This window comes from Antechinus flavipes, chromosome 2 (genome assembly GCF_016432865.1).
Source record: "Antechinus flavipes isolate AdamAnt ecotype Samford, QLD, Australia chromosome 2, AdamAnt_v2, whole genome shotgun sequence".
Classification (NCBI taxonomy): Eukaryota; Metazoa; Chordata; class Mammalia; order Dasyuromorphia; family Dasyuridae; genus Antechinus; species Antechinus flavipes.
Window position 1 is genome coordinate 467,968,357 of NC_067399.1, and position 22,198 is coordinate 467,990,554.

The 22,198-nt window shown below is 34.3% G+C and overlaps 1 protein-coding gene across 8 annotated transcripts in view; it reads left to right on the forward strand.

Annotated features, from left to right (window-relative positions):
• The first annotated feature begins 4,514 nt into the window (after positions 1–4,514).
• Positions 4,515–22,198, forward strand: part of GAPVD1 (GTPase activating protein and VPS9 domains 1) — an 88,368-nt gene continuing 70,684 nt past the window's right edge. For 6 of the 8 annotated variants that reach the window (XM_051979637.1, XM_051979641.1, XM_051979638.1 and 3 more), the window contains exon 1: positions 4,516–4,703. The gene's annotated coding sequence lies outside the window, so the exon portion shown is untranslated. Of the gene's footprint in view, positions 4,704–22,198 lie in introns of all 8 variants that reach the window. The other 2 variants (XM_051979640.1, XM_051979643.1) reach the window with 1 other exon arrangement.

Sequence of the window (22,198 nt, forward strand, 5' to 3'; positions counted from 1 at the left end):
TTAAGGCCAACAAAAAGGGTTTGTTTTTATTTTTAAAAATAATGTTAGGACATGTAAAGGACTGCTTGCCATCTGGGGGAGGGGGTGGAGGGAAGGAGAGGAAAAATCGGAACAGAAGTGAATGCAAGGGATAATGTTGTAAAAAATTACCCTGGCATGGGTTCTATCAATAAAAAGTTATTAAAAAAATAATGTTAAGAGTTCATAATAAATTCTATCTCTTCTGTAAGATGAGTAACTAACTCTTAGACTCAGGATAAGTTTCTTAACATTTATTTGCTTCAAGCAAATGCCTAGGACTTATTTACAAAGTTCTGAGTGGGTTGCGATCTATGTAGGAGACTTATCACATTAGAATGAAATCAAAGGTGCTCTGAGTGTTAAGGATAAAAACATTAAAGAGATAGGCCATGTTCAGATTGGATGAGATAATAATAATAGAGTGCAGAGAAATGGTAGAATTACTCAATTTTCATTTTGCTTCTATTTTTATTGCTAAGGGGAATGATCTTTGGACTAGAAAGGATAGAGGAAAGATGTTTAACAGAGAATTAAAACCTTACCGAAAATGAGGACATCATAAGAGGATGCTTAATTGCATTCATTGAATTGAACTCATCAGGTACTAGGATTGCTGAGAGGTTGGTAGTGAGCTTTGAAAGATTCTAGAGAATTGGAAAGAAGTTCAAGGATCTAAGAAAGACAAATTTTGTACAGATTCTCCAAAAAAGGGAGATCGGTATGGTCTACAAGTGTTAATTCCCATAAAATCCTATGATACATCATCAAAAGGATGGATTGAGAACTTTAAAATGGAAAATAGAGATAACTAAGGGTCAGTATCACTTTAACAAGAATGAGTCATGCCAGAATACCTTCATTTTTTTTTTTTTTGACAGGATTTTGATGAGACTGGTGGAAATGCTTTAGATATATTTTAGTGGCGCATTTGACAAAGTGTTTCATGTTCTTTTGGTATATGGATAGGCATCTGGTAGCACAGTGCTAAGCTTCAAGTTAGGAAGACACAAGCTGTATGACCCTGAACAAGACACTTAATTTCTGTTTACCTCAATTTTCTCAAATATAAAATGGAAAGAATAACCACCTATCTTGTAGGGTTGTTGTAATGATCAAATTATATATATATATATTTAAATCCTTAGCACAGGGCTAAGGCTCATAATAAACACTATATAAAAGTTTATTCCTCTTCCCTTCTCTGGATAAGATGGAGAGATATGAGCTAGATAATAGAACAGGTAGGTGGATTCAGAGCTTGTTGAGTGAGTGATTGGACCCTCCCAAAAGAAGCATTTGTGAGTCATTATCAATGTAGTAGGCAAATATTTAGCAAAAACAGCAACCTGTTTTTGATCCTGTGCAATTTATTTTTTTTTAAATCAGATAGCTTGGTTGAAGATATAGGTGTCATGTTTTTAAATTTGCTGATCTCGGTGGGTTAAGCTGAATAGGCTAGCTCTATCATGTTGAATTACACTTGGAATTCAAAGAGATCTTGACAGGGTATAGCATGAAATGCTAAGTGTAAAAATCTTAAATTTGATATAGGTATATGTCAAACCATATACTTGGCTTAAAAAAAAATCTACTTCATGAATAGGACTATGATTAGTCCTATAAAGCTACTGTGAAAAGGATGTGATATTTTTAATGGATTGCAAGCTCAGGATGAATAAATTGTGGCAGCTCCACTGCCCGAGGGGCAGAAATTGTATCCCCCAAAGCTTTTATGATTCTAAAGTGTATTTAAAAATGCAGTTCTTACTTCTGTCCTGGTCAGAACCTGGAATATTGAGGTCAGTTCTAGGTGTCACATTTAAGGAAAGATATTGACAATCTGGGGCTCTACAATCCATTTGGAATGGGGTGAGGATTCATGTGGATGCTGAATCATTACTTCTTTGGGTTGTTGTGAAAGAAATATCATGTAGAAGTTGGATGTGATAAGATACAAGATCCCTTCTAACTCTGAGACTCAGAGCTTCTGAGAAAATTTCAAGGAAAAGGTAGCACAGGATCTGGGTTTTTCAGAATGGAAGGACTTCGAGATGAAAAGTAGATAAGATAACTGAGGTTATGATGGTTGTACCCAGACTTTAGCTGAACTTTCTTTCAAGACCTGATTATCAACATTTCATGTATGAATTTATACCTCAGAAATTTGTCAATAAACATCGGGGATTAATTTATTGTTTTAATGATTGTATGGACTTAGTAAAGGGTTAATAATTCAGATTAAACTGTATATGTCCATATATCCATCATCTATCTATCTACCTACCTATTTATTTGTTTTCCTGCAAGGGAATAAAGATCTCAATAAACTGGAGGCCTGGTAACTGAATGTTGGAAAATAATAATAGCACTTTTTTTTATATAGTGCTTTAAGGTTTGCAAAGTGCTTTCAAGTTTTATCTCTTGTGAGCCATATCCCTTGTTGTATTTGTTTCAATTATAGGTAGATAGTGGGAGAAAACATTCTGAGATGGAAAGGAGCAGGAATCTAGTAAATGAATGGGAGTAGCATGACATGAGATCACTTAAACATTAATTTTCTTTTTTATTTAAAAAATGTTCATTTTATTTACGACGTTTGGAAGGAGAAAGAAAAAAAAAAACCCTGGTGGAAACAAAACATTGACTTTCAATGAGGTATCAAGGAGGAAAAAATCCTATTACAAACAAAACATTGACTTTCCATCAAATGTGTTGTTCTCTGATGTAGGATCAGAGGCCCTGTGTTCAAATTCCAGTTCTGCTACTTCCTACTGTTGTTAACTGAAAGAAGTTACTTTTCTTCTCTGGGCCTCAGTTTCCTCATCTGTAAAATGAGGGTGTTGGCCTGGACAATTCATTATTTATTTATTTATTTTAATTTTTAATAGCTTTTTATTTACAAGTTATATGCATGGGTAATTTTACAGCATTGACAATTGTCAAATCTTTTGTTCCAATTTTTCCCCTCCTTCCCCCACCCCCTCCCCTAGATGGCAGGATGACCAGTAGATGTTAAATATGTTAAAGTATAAATTAGATACACAATAAGTATATATGACCAGACTGTTATTTTGCTGTACAAAAAGAATCAGACTCTGAAATATTGTACAATTAGCCTGTGAAGGAAATAAAAAATGCAGGCAGGCAAAAATATAGGGATTGGGAATTCGATGTAATGGTTCTTAATCATCTCCCAGAGTTCTTTCACTGGGCGTAGCTGGTTCAGTTCATTACTGCTCCATTGTAACTGAATTGGTTCATCTCATTGTTGAAGATAGCCACGTCCATCAGAATTGATCCTCATATAGTATTGTTGTTAAAGTATATAATGATCTCCTGGCCCTGCTCGTTTTCACTCAGCATGAGTTCGTGTAAGTCTCTCCAGGCCTTTCTGAAATCATCCTGTTAGTCATTTCTTACCGAACAATAATATTCCATAATATTCACATACCACAATTTATTCAGCCATTCTCCAATTGATGGGCATCCACTCGGTTTCCAGTTTCTGGCCACTACAAAGAGGGCTGCCACAAACATTCGTGTACATACAGATCCCTTTGGCCTGGACAATTTATAAAGTTATTTTCCAAATCTAAAGTTATGATCCTATGACCTGCTCAAAGTCACAGAGTTAGGATTCTGATTTTTTCTTTTTTTCTTAAAGCTTTTTGTTTTCAAAACATCTGCAAAGATAATTTCCAACATTCGCTCTTGCAAAACCTTGTGTTCCAATTTTTTTCTCCCTTCCTTCCTTTTCTCCTCTCCTCTAGATGGCCAGTAATCCAATACATGTTAAACAAGCACAATTCTTCTATACAAATTTCCACGATTATGGTAATGCACAAGAAAAATCAGAGAAAAAATTGGAAAAGGAAATGTAAGCAAACAAAAAAGGTGAAAAGACTATGTGGTGATCCACACTCAGTTCCCACCGGCCTCTCTCTGGGAGCAGATGGCTCCCTCCATCACACGTCTATCAGAACTGGCCTGTAGGATTCTGATTTTTGTGAGTGAGGTGTTACATAGGGCATCTGGGAGGATTACTGTGAGGGAGAGGCCAGCGGGAGTCGTGAAGAGGGCTGGATTAGAAAGGCCTGGCTCCAAGTTCAGCCTCTGATACCTGCTGGCTTCTGACGTCGGGCAGATCGCTCAAACTCTGAATGTGCCAGGTAACTCTCTGAGACAGTAAGATGTAGCTCAGGGCTGACACTGCCTGCTGCACAGATGATTTTCGACTCACCGTTTGTCCATCTGCCTTGGTAGGTAAAAGCTTTTCACCGAAAGATTCCAATACCAATGAAAACACAAATTCGAACCAAAAAGAAGGTTCTGTTTTATAGATAAAGTATCTGAGGCACAAAGCAAGGTCGTTCAGCTGAAATCTAACTACTACTCGCCAAGAGACCTGGAAAAAAAAGACAGTGCAGAAACTACAAGTCCCAGCGGCCCCACGGACTGTCCCGCTCTGCGCATGCGCATCGGTGCGGAGGCTGGTGTCCCGGCTGAGTGAGGGGAGGCAGCCCCTGGACGCAGCGAAGGCAGCGCGGAGCTGTGGCGGCGACGGCGGTGGCCTGAGGAGCGGAGACAGGCGACGCCTCAGCCCCAGTTCCAGCCCTAGCCCCAGTTCCAGCCCCAGCCCCTGCTCGAAGATTGCCCCCGCCCTCCCGCCCTGATCTTCTCTGGTGAGTGTAGATTCCCACGGCCCTCTCGCCTCTAGCCCCTCGGAACCCTCCGCCCTTCCCAGGCCCGGTCCCGGTCGTCTGGGCCTAGGCCCCCACAGCCAGCGCCTCACGGCAGGTCCGGAGTCGGGAATGCGGAGCCAGGCCATGAGAGGCCTGGCCTTGCCCTCTGCGGGTGCGGAGGTGGGGGGAGAAGGGGATGCAGCAGGAGAGGGAGGGGAAATATGAGGGGGTGATTGCGAAGGGGGAGGGGACGAAAGAGGAACCCGGGCCGCGGCAGCCAGGTGGGAGAGCCCGCCTTGCCGGATCGAGAAGGTCGGCCTGCGTGGCGAGGCCGAGGCTCGGGCCCGGCCGGGGAAGAGTTGGGAGGAATGGAGGGGAGAGAGAGGAAGCGAAGACGGAGGGAGGGAAGAGGGAGGAAAGGGCTTTGGGGAAAACAAACAAAACTGAGCAGGTGGAGACAGCAGGAAGTGGCGGGGCAGGGGGTCTTGAAGTTTACATTCCTAACTGGTAATTCATTTGAGAAATAGACATCGACCCCTACAGGAAGCCCTTTTAGACCCTTATTAATTGTAGGGCCTTGCCTCTGATCATCTCCGATTTACCCCCAATACATATCTTGTTGGCACATAGTTGGTTTTCATGTTATCGTTCTCCTCTCCTTCCTCTCCCAAGTAGTGTCCACCTCTCAGGGTATTGTGAGGAACTATTGAGATATTATTTCTAAAGGGTTTAGTACAGTGCCTGGCATATAGTAGGAATTTTATAAATGTTTATTGACTGTTTGCTTGATTGTGCAGTGGGTTTATAAGGATGAAATTTGACAGAGGGATACAGTCTAGGCACGTGAGTATGCTGTAAGTGAAAGTGTGAAAGAGGCAAAGAAGAAATTTAGATTACTAATTGGATTGAGAAGGGAGAAGCAGTGAAAGCTTTGTGTGAAACAGGTCGAACCCAAAGAAAAAAAGCCTATATGGAAAGAGTGGCTTCTGCACTTGGTACCTGAATGTACAGAGGCAGGAGAAGGCTGGATGGAAAAGAGGTATGTAGTACAATTTGGTTAGAAAGAGTGCATGAAGATTAGCACATTGGAACTAGTTTCTGGAGGGTCTTTAATGAAAGACAGAAGAGTTTGTTGTTCATTCTTTTTAATCCTCTGAGACTCTTGGGGATCCCATTCAAAGTCTTAATGTTTTATATTACAGGCATATAATAGAATTTGTGGGAGTAGAAAGAACCTTCTATTTTTATTGTTAGGACAAGGGAAGATGCTGCTTCTATCCCATCTAGTATAGCCATTTTTGTAGGTAAATTTTGCTTCTCCAAATTTTATAGACTTTTAGTACTGAAAGAGACCCTAATGATTTTCTAGTCCAGTGTCTCATTTTATAGAGTAAGAAACAGGCCTAGAGAGGGAAAGCAAATTGACTGATGTTACAGAGCTGGTAATTATCAGAACTAGGATTTGAACCCTTGGTTCCTTGAACCAAGGAAACTTGAACCTATTTCCAGGTCAGTGCTTATATGAACTGATGACTTTAGATTCCTATTTTCCTTTCCACTCAAGTTATTCAACTTTTCTGAACCTCAGTATAGGTTCAGTAAAATGGTGATAACAACATTTGTAATACCTGCCTCACTAGTGTTCTAGTTTCAACTGTATGTAAAATGTTTGGAAAACTTGAAGTTCTATAAGTTATTAGAATACTAAGACTTGTGTTCTTTCAATTGTTCCTCAGAGGTAGTCAGAACAGTTCATTCTGTTACACCTGGCATAGTCATCTACATCAAGAAAGATGTTGATAAGAAATTTTGTCTTTCGAATGCTCTAGGGAAATTTTGGAAGGCATCTAGGAAGTGAGTTCTGAATAGAAACTGTTGAGATATTTGGCTTGAGATAACAGTGTATGGAGGGGTCTGTTATTTCACTGTCAAAGTCTACCTCTACTAAGATAGATCGCAATCCATAATAAATAAGTATATTCACCTCACAAAATGACTAAAAAGGGGATCAGCCATCCACAGTACTTTGCTAATTAAAGGAAGGGAAAATATTTAGATTGCAGCCAATTTATAGTTTTGAAGGCTAGCATAAAACATTCATTTATATTATACTAGGGTACAGTAGTAAGCCATGGTGATAATTTGAGGATAATAAAATGACTTTGTTGCTTTTAGATTTTATACTGAAGCCCACTCTGCTTCTCAGATATGGGAGCCCTGTAGAGATCTCTTGGCAGAAAAATTTTAGTTGTTAGACTTAGTTTAAATGTTCTGTTGACACATGCTACTACTTTCAAAGACCAAATGCTTATTCTTTATTGAAAACAAAAGGTGTGTGATATGTCAACAATAGCCTTCTCTTTAGTGAGGAAATTTGAAGGTACATAAGTTTGGTGAGTCATTCTCTTACAATTCCCTTCTGAACCTCTCTAAAGTTTTTTTGTTTTTCAGCTTCTTGTTGGAATCAACCTTTACACCAGCAAATAACTCTTAACTATTTTCTCAATATTTGGATGACTTTATAGTTGCAACTTTTAGTAGAATAATTGCTAACACCCTGTGTGAGACTTTCCTCCCTCAAAAATAATAAAAATGATGGGAAAAGAGTGAAGCTAATTCTTTTTAAAGGGAAAAAGGTGGTAAAATAGAATTTTACTGTATGTGATTCAGACAATTGAATACCGAGTAAGTTCTCTAAGGAGAAAGATTACATCTTTTCTTTACATAATGGGGATGATAATAGTAAATGAAAAAATTCAGTTTTTTATTCAATAGTTGAACCATCTACTTCACAAGACTGTACCTTTTATATAATTACTTAAATGTTTGTTGAAGAGTCAAATGGTTTTCTAAGACTAAATGTTTTATTTATGTAAACAAACTATTTCACTGTTCTTCTTCCACAAATATTTTAACAGAAATTTGAATGTTTTTATTCATTTTACATATTTATTGACTTCTGGTGTTTTTAGTAGAGATTTGGTTTGGGAGAGATAATCTTACACATCACTATTAGATGAAAGACTTATGTATTGTGAGTTTAGGTGATTGTCATCTTCCATTTATCTATGTTAACTGAGAGATAATAATCATCCAGAGTGAAAGATTTGGAAATGAAGTAGTTTATGAAGAGGTATAGTAGGAAGAATACTGAATTTGAAGTTTAAGGATCCGAATTCTATGACTGGTCATGATACTTGTTGTTATTTTGATATAAATCCTTTGGGGATTTTGGGGATTTTAAAAAATTTTTTGGGTAAATCATTTTGCTTGTCTTGGTCTTCATTTCTTTATTTATAAAATGATGGAACTTTGAACTATATTAGGTGTATTTTAACTTTTTTGTGTCATTGACCACTATGGCAATCTGATAAAAATTGTGGACCTTTTCTATGTATGTTTTGTTGCTTATATTCATAATTGAAGGAAATGCTAAATTTTTATTTAACTGTTAGTTAATATGAAATTGTAATTCTTTTTTATCCAAGTTCATGGGCAAATACTTTCCCCTTGATGTCTATGGACTTCTAGGGGAGTTAAGGATCCTTTGCCTCAATGATCTATCTCATTGATCACTTTCAACTTTAAATCCTGTCATGTCTTAGCTGAACTCACAGGATTTTAGACTTGAAGCTAGAATGAACTTTAGAGGTCATCTATTCTCTAACCTCTTCATATACTAGATGAGGAATTGAGGCTGGAAGAGGTTAAGTAACCTACCCAAATGTTAAATAGATAAGGAGATCTACCCAGGGTGTCCTGTCTTCAGATGGAACATTCTTTCTATTGTGCCATGTTTTATTTAACCTGTACATGTATTATGCCTGTCCTAAAGCATTTAGGTTACTAGAATCATTAAATGACTGTTCAGTCAAACTGGAGTTTACACTTTGATTTTAAAAAAGAAGGTGAGTCTCCAAAGTCTGTGCAGACAGGTGGCATATCTGGTGTTTGAATGGAATCTGCCTGGTTTTATTGATTCTCACTTGTCCTTTTTTGTTTCACTACTTCATTGTTGATAATCTGATTAACACTGTAGTCATTTTAAGAAAAACATCTAATATGAAATAAAATCATATGTAAAACTTTAAACTCTCAATTATATTCAGTTTGCCAAAAGGAAAAAAAAAATAGAATCATAGGATGTTCAAACTGGTCTAGGAGCAACTATCTAATTTTGTAGATGACATGGAGGATCAAAAAGGTTAAATTACATGCCCAAGGTCACACAACTAGTGTTAGAGGTAGAAGTCAGACTCTGATGTCTTCTGATTCTAATTTAGTACTCTTTTTCACCATTCTGAGCTATGTTACCTTTTCTGAGACAGAAACAATGTTTTTCCATTGTATCCTTTTCTTAGATCATAGTTTATGGAGCTAAAAGGCTCCACAAAGGTTCATCTATTACCTTGAACAGAATAAATGAAACCATAGAAGGATATTGGTGCTAACATTTAAGAATTAGAGTTTAACTTAAAATAATTGCACAGCATTATATGTTTGGAAATAGTCTTAAGCAACTATTTTACGTACTAGTCAACAGTAGGGGACAAAAAATTCAGTTTTTTAGTTTTTTTAGCATTATGAGATTTTTGAGCATATTAGAAAATGTTAGGTCAATATATGCTTATGTTAGGGAAAAGGGTATACTGTGATATAACTAAAAGTCTGCCTATTTATTAATTTCTTTCATAGAACCATGCCTAGAATTTTGAAGACACTTTGTCAGGTATTTGCCTTGAACTAAAAGATATTAGCATTGATAAAACATTGAATTTTTAAACAGATGACTTTTTTTATTTAATCAAAACTAGCTCTTAATTTAGATTTGTAGGATTTTATAATTAGAAGTGACTTTATAGTTAATTTAACTTGGCCCCTTTTTGACAGATGGGAAATTGAGGCCCAGAGAAGTCATTCTTAAAATCTGTTGAATATATCAGGCTATGAGCATAAGAAACAAAGTTTGGGAGAGACATAGACACAGTTACTGTCCTCACTTGCCCTCAAGTATGGTCAGGGAATGAGATATATACACAACAACTATTAATACCTACAACAAGAAATCACAAAACCATTAAGGAGTTATATAAGCAAAGCATTGTTTGGAAGAAATGTGAAATGGTCTTTATGGATGGAAAAAGGAGGATAACATGATGTAGGATATTAGAGAAAGCTTCACGTGAAGTTTAAATTTGAACTATAAACTTAGATTTTTTTTTTCCATAAAGACAAATTCTTGAAAAAATGTGTTTTATTGGCAAAACTTTCTCTAAAAGGGAATGGATTCAGTTCTTCCTTGCATACTTCTCATTGGAGTAAAATTAGTGACTAATCCAACATCTTCACTTTACAGATAAAGAAATTAAGGAAGTCTTAGATAAATTATCTGTTCAAATCAGACAGAAATAAGTAGCAGGGTTGATATTAAAACTTGGAACTTTTGACTCTAAATCTATTCATCTTTCCAACAATTACAGTTCTGACTTTTATTTGAAGTTAGATTTATTTTTTAAGTTCAACTCTGAAAAATAGCTAACATGGCTTAGTTGTAGAAGTTCTGATATATATATATAATTAGGAGGGAATATTACTGATTCAGATCTGTATTTTATATATCTCAGTTAATTCTCTATGATTAATAGGCTGTGGCTGTATTTTGAACTCTATTCTAAATCATGATTTCCTTAGTATGATTTAATAAGTTGGAATAACTTCTTAAATAAAGCTTTTATGCTTAGATGGATAGCCAGTTTTTTTCTTTTTAAAAAATATTTTTTGTCATCTGCATTCAGAGAGAGAAATGGAAACTGAATGCAGACGAAAGCATACTATTGTCATCTTTTTTTTTCCTCTTGTTTTTTTCTTTCTCTTGTTTTTCCTTTTTGTTCTGATTTTTCTTTCCCAACTTGACTCATGGAAATATGTGAAAAATGAATGTACATGAATAATCTATATCAGATTGCTTGCTAGTATGGGGAGGAGAATAAATAAGAGGAAGGGAGGGAAAAAAATGTGGAACTCAGAATCTTACAAAAATGAAAGTTGAAAGTCATCTTTCCATGTGATTGGAAAAATAATATACTATTAAAATAAAATTGAAAAAAAATTATTGATGTTTTCTGTTTCTATATTATCGTAGTTATACCAAATAGCTTTCCCTTTTCCACTCCCCCTCCAAAAAATGCATCCTATGTAGCAAAAAAAAATTTTTAAAGAAAAAAATTAGCATGGTCAAATTATGCATTGAAAAATTTTGAAAACATTTGCAATGTGTAACAATTGTGGACCTTTCACTTCTACAAAGGGGTAGGTTGAGGATATTATCTCCTATCTCTTTATTTGCTTGATGATTTTATTTTTATGATTTTGATTTATGATTTGCTTTTATGATTTTGTTGTGGTCACTTGATTTTTTTTGCTACATATGATTGTGTTTACATTGTTGTAGTTTCTGTGTTTTCTTGACTGTGCTTATTTCACTTTGCTGCAGTTCTGGATATTTCTATAAGTCTATTCATTCCATACATCTCTTCTTACAGCATAGTGACATTCCATTACCTTCATGTACCATGATTTGTGTCGTTATTTTCCAGTTGATGGGCATCTATTTAATTTTCAATTCTTTGCTATCACAAAAAATGATGTTATAAATATTTTGGTGTATAAGGAGACTTTCTTCTTATTAATAACTTACTTGGAGTAGAATACCAGTTATTGAATCTCTAATATGAAGGGCATTGATATTTTAGTTGCTTTACTTGCATAATTCCAAAAAGCTTTCTAAAATGGTTGTGCCGATTTTCAGCTCCATCAACAGTGTATTTTTCCTGTCAGTCTACAATCCTTCCAACATTGAGTATTGCAAATCTTTGCCAGCTTTCAGGGTGTGAGGGGAAACTTCAAGGGTTGTTTTGATTTGCATTTCTCTTATTATTACTGATTTGGAACATTTATTCAAGTGGTAATGGATATGTTGAAGTTTTTGTTTTGAGAACTTTGTTCATATTTTTTGACCACTAGATTTATTGAAGAGTAGCCACCATTCATATATGTATATATATGTATATGTATTTTTATAGTTTTACACACTATAGTTATATATCTTTACTAAGCCCTTATTGTATTTAATACAAAGTTTTTTTTCAATTTGGCCACTTTTTTTTTTATCCTAGATGCATTTATTTTGTCTATGCAGAAGCTTTTCAATTTAGCGTAATATAATTTATATTTTGTAATTGCCTTCTTTTTGTTTAATTAAGAGTAGTGGCATCAAATTCAAATAGAAACAATGGTAGCTTTCTGATTTAGAAATCCAAAAATTAATATTATCTATGCTGTATTTATTTTCTTGAATATTCCCTACTTACAATTTAATCTAGTTGGGCCTCAGGAGTTTTGCTGGCCTATAATTTCTACTCATTGCTGTGAGAAGTATAGAATCTCATTCAATTTTAAAAAATATCATTAATGTTGTGTTTCTGTTTAAAATGTATTGTAGAATATAGTGTGAGGTATTGATCTAAATCTGATTTCTTCCGGATTGTTTTCTAGTTTTCTCAGTAGGTTTTTTTTTTTAAATCAAGTAAGGAGGTTTTTTAACTGGGTAATTTATGTTTTCTACTTTATCACACATTGGATTTCTTTTGCTGTCCCATTAGAAAATACCATAACTCTTCTAACCCTATTTTCTCTAGCAGTTAGTTTTATATTTTCTCTTTTGTTTATTCTTAGTGTTAGATATCCAGAACTGGGAGAGATATTAAAGTCTCCTGTCACTATTTTAATACTGTCTGTGTCTTGTAACTCAGTTAATATTTCTTTTATGAGTCTGGATGATAGCATTTGGAGCAGATTGGTTTATTTGCTGATTGATTTATTGTGTGTATTTGTATATTGGGGGGGATGTTTTAGCACAAAATTTGTTCCCTTGTTTATTCCTTTTTACTTTTCAGTGTTTTTGCTTTTTTGGCACAATGGCAGCTCTGCTTTTTTGGATTCACTTGATACGTAGTAAATTTTTTCTCTCCTCTGTTTCATTTTTAAATGAATTCTTTGTAAGTAACAAATTGTAGAATTTTGTTTTCTTGTCAGATTTGTCACTTTTTCATTTTACTAATTTATTAGTTTTCATTTACTAGTTTACTAATCCATTCACATTTAAAGTTATGAGAATTAGATGGATATTTTCCTTCATTTCTAATTTGGATTTTTTTTCCAAGTATGATTTTCCCCCTCTTCTGATATAAAAACACAATATTATGTTACTTAAGCTTGTTTTTTTTTTTTTTTTTTTTAAGGTGGTCTTCTTTTCACCAACTCTACTGACTCTCACTCTCCTATATTTTGTTTCCCATTTGTTACTTCTCTCTCTCTCTCCCTCCCTCTCTCCCTCTCCTCCTCCCTCCCTCTTTCTCTTTTTCTTTCTTTTCTGAGGCAATTGGGGTTAATTAAGTGACTTGCCCAGGGTCATACAGCTAGCAAGTGTTAAGTATCTTAGGACAGATTTAAACTCTGTCCTCCGGACTTCAGAGCTGGTGTTCTATCCACTGCACTACCTACCTAGCTGTCCCCATCAGTTCTTTTTCTAGAAGTGAATAGTGTTTTCCATCATGAGTCTTCCCAGACTTTCTTACATCATTATATTATTGAGAGTAGCTATGAATTCATTCACATTTGATTATCATAAATATTGTTACTGTCTACAGTGTTGTTCTGTTTCTGCTCACTTCATTTTGCATCAGTTCATATAAAATTTTCCAGGTTTTTCTGAAAGCATCCTACTTGTCATTTCATATCACAATAGTATTCCATCATAATCATACCACAACTTGTTCAGCCATTTCTCAATTGATGACTTTCACTCAATTTCTAATTCTTTGTTAGTATAAAAAGAGCTGCTATAAATCTTTTTTTTACATATAGGTCTTTTTCTTTTATTTTTTTTAATCTCTGGATTACAGACCTAATATTGTTGTTATTGGGTCAAAGGAGGTAGGTGAGTTGTACAGTCTTTTGGGCAGAGTTCCAAACTGTTCTTCAGAATTATTGAAACAGTGAACAACAGTGCATCAAGTGTCCCAATTTTCCCACATTCCTCTAACATTTGTCATTTTCCTTTTGTTAAGCCAGTCTAATAAGTGTGAAGTAGTACCTTGTTTTAATGTACATTTCTCTATTCAGTAGTGATTTTAGAACTTTTTTTATATGACTATATATAGCTTTAATTTCTTCTGAAAACTTCATATCCATTAACTATTTATCAATTAGGGAATGACTTGCATTCCTATAAATTTGTCTCTGTTTTTTATCTCTTTGAGAAATGAGGCCTTATTATGAGTAAAATTTTAAAATTTTACCCCAGTTTTCTGCATTCCTTCTAATCTTGGCCACATTGGCTTTGTTTTGTACAAAACTTTTAAATTTAATATTGTCAGTTATCCATTTTACATTCTGTGATGCTCTCTATCTCGTTTGGCCATAAATTCTTCCCTTATTCATAGATATGACAGGTAAATTATTCCATGTTCTGCTAATATGCTTATGCTATCAGCTCCCCCACCCCCTTTTCTAGTTTAAAATTCAATTCTTTCCTTTTTTTATTCAATAGTATTTGATTTTTCTAATTACATGTAAAGATAACTTTCAACATTCATTTTTGTAAGATTTTGCGGTCCAAATTTGCCCCAAGGCAATTGGGATTAAGTGACTTGCCCAGGGTCACACAACTAGGAAGTGTCTGAGGTCCCATTTGAACTCAGATCCTCCTGACTTTAGGGTGGTGCTCTATCTACTGTGCCATCTAGCTGTCCCGATCATTGTATTGTTGAGGATAATAACAAAGTCATTCACAGCTGATTGTCCCAATTATTGCTATTACTTTGTACACCAGACATTTCACTTTACTTGAGTTCCTAGAAGACTTTCGAAGTTTTTTTTCTGAAAGTATCTTGCTCATTTCCCATAGAACAATAATATTTTGTTATAATCACATACCATAATTTATTCAACTATTCTCCAATTGATGGCATCATCTCAATTTCCAATTCTTTGCCCTAAGAAGAGAGCTGCTGTAAATTTTGTACTGTTAGGTTCCTTTCCTTTTTTTTCCCCCTCTTAAAAATCTCTTGGGATTCATGCTTAGTCATGGCATTTATTAGAGACCCGTGAATCTTAAAGTTGTATCTCATATCCTAAATTTGAAATCAGTATATTTTGCTTGGATGGTGAACATGGTTTTTAAACTTTTTTTCCTCCTTCTCTCTTGGTCATCATCTCTGTGTATTTGCATTCCTAGTTCTTTTCTTTTCTCTTTTGTTTCTTTAGTGAAAATTACCACCTCAAATTCAAGGTGGTTTAAAAAAAAATTGCCCATTATTTTTGTTATTCAGATAATAAATTCTGCTTTCATAATTTTCATTTCTCTTTTAAACCTCTCAGGAACAGCATGCTTGTGGTTTCATGTTCTCACATTCTAGAGAATCCTCCTTCTCATCAAGTGTTAGCTGTTTTTTGTTTTGTTTTGTTTTGTTTTGTTTTACAGCATTTATTTATAGATACCTGAACTTGTTTAAGGTCTTTGAGTTTTCTTCCTGTAATTTTTGGTAATAATCAGTCTTTTCCCTCTGTTTTTTCTTTTTGCAAACTTTCTGAGTGAGTGCTGAAATCTCCATGGCACTGGAAAGAAGGAACTGGGATTGGGATATAGGTTTGAGTTATGTGGTAAGCCTCTATATTAGTTGGGTCCTTAAGTTGGTTAGTATGGCCCTACTGCTGATTATTTTATGTTAAGTGGTGAAAGGCTGTATGAGCTCAGGTTAGGCATTAGTTTATTATTTTTTTTAAACCTTCTTTGGTTTTCCAGGTTTCCTAGACCATGGAGACAACTGAAGTTAATTTATTTATTTTTAATTTTTTTTTTTCCCTGAGGCAATTGGAGTTAAGTGACTTGCCAGGGTCACACAGCTAGTAAGTGTTAAGTGTCTGAGACCAGATTTGAATTCAAGTCCTCCTGACTTCAGGGCTGGTTGTTCTATCCATTGTGCCACATAGCTGCCCCTGAAGTTACTTTATTTTTGTGATTTCAGAAAGAGGTTTGAGAAATTGAGAATTTCAGAGAAAATGTCTAGTCTTTCATTTTCTTGGTCATATGACCTGGCTGTCCAACCCTTTTTAAGAGAAATATTTGTTAGGATTTCTTGATCTATATGAAGTTGAATAATGTCTGATGAAGGGTTGTATCTCTAAGTAAGCTATGTTAGGCAACACTAGGAAGCACATTGGCATTTTGACATTTTACCTTTAGATAGTATCCTTTAAGGCTTTTCTTGTTTGAGTTTTTTTTTTTTTTTTAAAAGGAAAGGCGGACTGTTTATTAGCCTAAATTATCTACTATGATAAATGTTTGGTTGGTCTTAATTCTGCACAATGTCAATACATCCATTCTGAATGTAATGAAAAGCATTAAAGTTTTTTTTATTTAGGACTCTAAAGTCCTTATTGTTTTTTCCCCTGACTCTTTGAAGGAGCAAAGTATATTTTTCTGTTTTGCAATTTAACATTATGTATAGTCAGGAGATTTTATCATTGTTCTCCATTTGTAGGAACAGCATGAAATACTTTCTTCCCAAATATTCTAATTTCCCATTTCTGAACTGTAGAGAAAAAGAGGTGAAAATGACCTCAGAGATCATCTAGTTCAACTCTCTCATTTAAGCTTGAGGAAACTGAGGCCAGGAGAGATTGATTTCCCATGATTTCACATGTTTTCACTTTCAATTATTGAGTGGGTAGGAAAGCTAACTTTAAAACTTTTTTATTCCAAATCTAGTGTCCTTTTTTATTACGTTTTGTTGTTTTTCACATATTTTATTTGTGTCCAATTCTTTGAGACTTAGTTTGGGGTTTTCTTGGCAAAGATACTGTAATGGTTGGGCATTTCCTTCTACAGCTCCTTTTACAGTAAGGAAATTGCGACAGACAGTGTTAAGTGAGTTGCCTACAACCACACAGTGAGTGTTTAAGGCCAGATTTGAACTTATTGTTTTCCTGACTCCTGGCCCTGTGCTCTATCTGCTGTACAATCTTTTTAAGTCTGGGCTATTACCCTTCTGTCACTCAGCATGCTTATAGGCCACAGTTGGCATAAATTTAATCAGGGAATGCAAACTTCTTTACAGTGAGTAATTTTAAATTGATATTGTGTAGATATATAGTCCTTGTCACTTTGTAGCCACAAAATAATAACTTTCATTTACATGGTACTTAATTTTCTCAAAATATTACCCCATAAATACACTTAGATTTTCTAACTTGTCCCATTGTGTTACATGATTTAGACAGGGCTTATGTTCTTAAGTTCATTTTACAAAAGAAGAAACTGAGGCCTAGGAAGATTATTATTTTTCCCCAAGACAGAACCAGGACTAGAAACCACGGTTCTTAGCACCTAGCTTGGTGGAGGTTTTTTCTCCCTCATTAGACCATACTGTATGGGTGTATTTGCTGTTTGTAAAATGAGGAACTTACATTAGATGATCACTGAGGTATCTTATCTTTAAATCATATGGTCTGACCATATGTTTGTCTAATCACGGAGTCATAAAATCTCTGATATGGAAGAGACATTGGGAAACCATATAAGAATTCTCTTTAACAGCCCTCACAAATAGACTTTGAATTCTTTTAGTGAGGATGGTCCAGTTACATTGAGATATTACAATCTTCTTTTCAGTAAACCTACTTATTTGGAAGCCTTTCTTTACATTTGTTTCTATTTCTGACCTCTATAATCACCAAAAATTGTCTAATTCCTCTTCTGTGTCACTATTAAATAATTGAAAGCAACTATCATGTCCTCTTGATCCATATATAGCATGATTTTGAGACTGTTTACCATTATGGTTGTCTGCCTTTGGTTACTCTCCAACTTAATCAATGTCTTACTTAAAATATGATACCCAAAATTGATCAAAGTACTATATATGTGGTCTTATGAGTGGAGGAGTACTGTGTAGCTCTCATCTCCCTGTTCTTTACCTTGAGCCTGCTTGTATATCCTTTTTGGAATATGTTTTTGTAATGTCACAAAATAGTTGAAACATTTTAGGGCATTATTATGCTAATAACTTCTATATAGTTAACATCGGTAGTTAACATCTTTGGATTCAGATATTTTGATTCACATATTTGGCTCATTCATTTTTTTTTGCAATTGAGTTAGATTTTAATCTAATAATTGTATAATATTGGGTACCTTTTGTGAGTAATAGTCACAACTCATTTATATATTTATAGTTTAAAGACACTTTTTGTGTTATAACATGAAGGTTTATAAACTGAGGAAACTGAGTAGTGGACCCTCAAGCCTTTTTTTGTTGTTATTTCTAACTAGTACTTAATTATTTTGTTTGCTTATTGTGTTTTTTTTTTCCTGAGACAGTTGGGATTAAGTGACTTGTCCAGGGTCACACAGCTAGGAAGTGTTAAGTGTCTGAGTTCAGATTTGACTTCAGGGCTGGTGCTTTATCCACTGTACCACCTAGCTGCCCCTTATTGTTTTTTAAAGAAGAAACAAAGTTTATCCTAGCTTCCTCAAAGTAGAAGTGAGTTTTCTAAGAAGTATCTAGACAGTTTTGAAGTATTCTTCTTTTATTGTTTGTCTTATTTTCATATTCAACATAATTTGATAAATGCTGATTAACATTAATATAAAAATTTGATGAAGAGGAGAAAACTATTTTATTGGCATACTCTATCCCTTGTAGGAATTAGATTGTTAGAATTAACTGGGGGCTAATTTATATAGTAGATATATGCATGTTCCCACTTTTTATCTTTTATATTTGAAATAAACACTCTTGTATCATCTAAGCAGTCTGGAGAATGTAGGTATTCTCACTCTAATAACATATTCTTTGTTGGTGAGCTGAATCATCAGAGAAAGGCTTTGCAATATAAAGGAAAGAGTAGTGTATCTGGAGTCAGAGGATCTGAAAAGATTGGCCTATATCACAGGTCAGACTAGCAACCCTGACATGCCAAAGATATCATTAGGAAATATTTAACAAAACAAATGAAAATGTAGTATGACATAATGCTAACTTGTGGTTTTCTACATCAATATGTAGCTGCAATAGTCCATTTCCTTTGTGAACACTACTGAGATGACCTGTAAGTCTCTTTCTATCTTTAAATCATTCTCTCTTCTTATGATCAGGTGTTATAAGAGTTATAAAATATCCTAGAAACTTAACTCCTATTGTATAAGAATCTTTTGTAGAAGATAGAATCATAGCCTCTTTTAGTTTTAGTTTTAGTTTATTCTTTTTGCAAGGCAATTGGGGTTAAGTAACATGCACAGGGTCGCATAGTACATATTGTGTCTGAGATTATATTTGAATTTAGGTCCTCCTGACTTCAGTCTATCCACAGTGCCATCTAGCTGACTAAATCATAGTCTTTTTAGAGTTGGAAGGGACCTCATCTGGCCAAGCAATTTAAGTCATAAGTACTGTCTACAGTATACTAAAGAAGTAGTTATTTTAGCATTAGCTTAATAGGGAATTCACTAGCTTTCCCCAAGCTCATTCTATTTGATTGTTTTTCCTTATTGTGAAGTAAAATTTGCTTCTTTGAATACTCTTATCACCTCTATGAACCTTAGTTCTGTCTGGAGACAGACCAAATCTAATGTCTTTTCTAAATAATAAACCTTCAGAAATTTGAAGACAGTTCTAAAGTCTAAACATTCCTAGTCCCTTAAATAAATCTTTGAATAACATGATCTTGAGATTCTTCCTTATCCTGGTCCTTCTTCTCTGAAAGTTTGTTTATGCTGATACTAAAGCATGGTGTTCAGAATTGTGCACTGTACTTTAGATACAAGGAAAAGAGTACTTTTGGATTTTATAATGTTGTATAATCATATAATGTCAGACCCAGAAGGGACCTTAGTCTATCTACTTCTAACTCCCTCATAGATAAGAAAATTGGGGTTTAGAGAGATAGATAACTTCTGACTTTGGATCATGTACTTCTTTTAATGCTACCTAAGATAATATATTATCTCTTTTGGCTACCATTTTTCTGTTGACTCATAGTGAACTTGCAAGTAACTATCACTTCCTGATATTTTAAATACTAAATTTTTTATTAGAAATTTAAAACTGAACATTAACAAAAAACTAAATTTGTCTAATAACTTTAAATGTTAATTAATTTCAACAAATAAAGCATCAAAACTTTTTTTATTATAGCTTTTTATTGACAAAACATATGCATGAATAATTTTTTTCAGCATTGATCCTTGCAAAAACTTCTGTTCCAACTTTTCCCCTCCTTCCCTCCACCTCTTCCCCTAGATGGCAGGTAGTCCCATACACATTAAATATGTTAAAGTATATATTAAATACAATATATGTATACTTATTTATACAGTTGTTTTGCTACACAAGAAAAATCGGATTTAAAAAGAAGGGAAAAATAACTTGGGAAGAAAAACAAAAATGTAAGCAAACAATAACAGAAAAAGTTTAATGCTATGCTGTGATCCACACTCATTTCCCAGTGTTTTTTTGTTGGGTGTAGCTGGTTTTGTTCATTACTGATCAATTGGAACTGATTTGGATCCTCTCATTGTTGAAAATAGCCACTTCCATCAGAACTGATCCTGCCATTACACACCGCTCAGATTGGTTAAGATGACAAAAAAAGATAATGACAAATGTTGGAGGGGATGTGGGAAAACTGGGACACTGATGCATTGTTGGTGGAGTTGTGAATAGATCCAACAGTGGGATATCCCAAAGAAATATTAAAACTTTTTAAAAAAGTCCATATAAAGAATATTTGTCCGTTCATGCTTATTTATTGAAAGACAACGTGGTATAGTGGATATAGTATTGGGCTTCAATCAGGAAGTCCTAGGTTCCAGTCTTATTTCAGATACTTATTAGCAGGGTGATCCTGGAAATTACTTAATCCCTCTGAACCCCAGTTTCCCCATCAGTAAGATGATGATGATCATACCTATAGGAAACAGTTGTGAGACATAAAAGGGATGATTATGTAAAGTGCTTTGAAAACCTTAAAGCACTGTTTAAATGTGAATCATCATTATTATCATAATAATTATCATAGTTGGCATGTACTCTGTTTCTTTGAGAATAGAGATATTTTTTGAAGTTTTTTTCCTTCATTCTAACTGCTTCCTAAACATGTCTTTATCTTTTATATGTGAAATCTGTTTTTTTTTTTTTTTTTAAACACAACTGCAGGATTATGTAGATATCCTACTGCTCTAGCCTATCACTATCTTTCGGATCTTGAATCTGTTGTCTGTTGTTTTAATTGTATTTTCCTAGTTTTATCAAATGAAAATTTTATAGTATCCTACTTTCCTAGTTTGAGTTTTCCAAGATGAAAAGATACACACACACACACACACACACACACACACACACACACACACACAACTGTGATTGTAGAAGTAACTTTGAGTTGAGGTAGCTGTATGTTAGGATAAAAGTTTCTGTTTTTAATTTCTGATAAATCATTTGGAATTGAAAGAAGGCCTTTTTTGATCTTGTTTAAGATTTGCTACCAGATGGATTAACAAAGTAAATAGGGAGGATGAGTGAGAATACATATTATTGTTACAAAATGTTAAGTTACAGTGTCTAAGGATCTTTTTTTGAATTTTTGTATTGTATCTCTCTGAATCAAGCTGTTATTAGTTTTTGAATGGAATAATATAAAATATTTGCCTTAGCTCCATCAGGTGAAAACCAGCTAATTTTCCTGTTGCATATATTTCATTAAAATGTGAGAAGCAAACTCATGTTTGTATGAGGTATTATTTATATTGGTTTGTTAATACTCCTGACAAATTGAGATTAAATGACTTCATTTCCATTGTTAAGATCTGCCCTTACTGAACCAGAAACTCTTTGGAAATAACGTACCATATTTAAACTGCTGAAAATTATATAGAGGGGATTTTAGTACTGGTGCTAATTTGTATTAAGTAGTTCTGGACGTATCTTCACATTTATATCCTTCAAATCTGGAATTTCTCCCAGTACTTAAGACAGTGATCTATAAACAGTAGGCACTTAAATTTCTTGCTAATGTTAGCAAAGAGGTAAATAATTGGCTTTTTATAATTTTAATTTTAATTAAATTTGTCTCCTGATTTGTTAAGGGTTTTGTAAAAGTAACATACTTCTATAAGTGATTTTTAGTTTACAAAGCCCTTTTAAAGTAGGTAGTATGAATTTTATCATTCTCATTTTATAGATGGAGAAACTGACAGGAAGATTTTTATTTTTTGTTTAAAAAATTTTAATCTCAAGTAAATGAATTGCAGTGCATAAAATGTAGCTATACCATTTCTGTTACTGAAATACCTTCTTTTATCTTTTTTTTTTTTGGTTAGTACTTCTGGCATTTCTTTTGATATTCTATTTGCTATAAGATATCTGCCATTGTTTCCA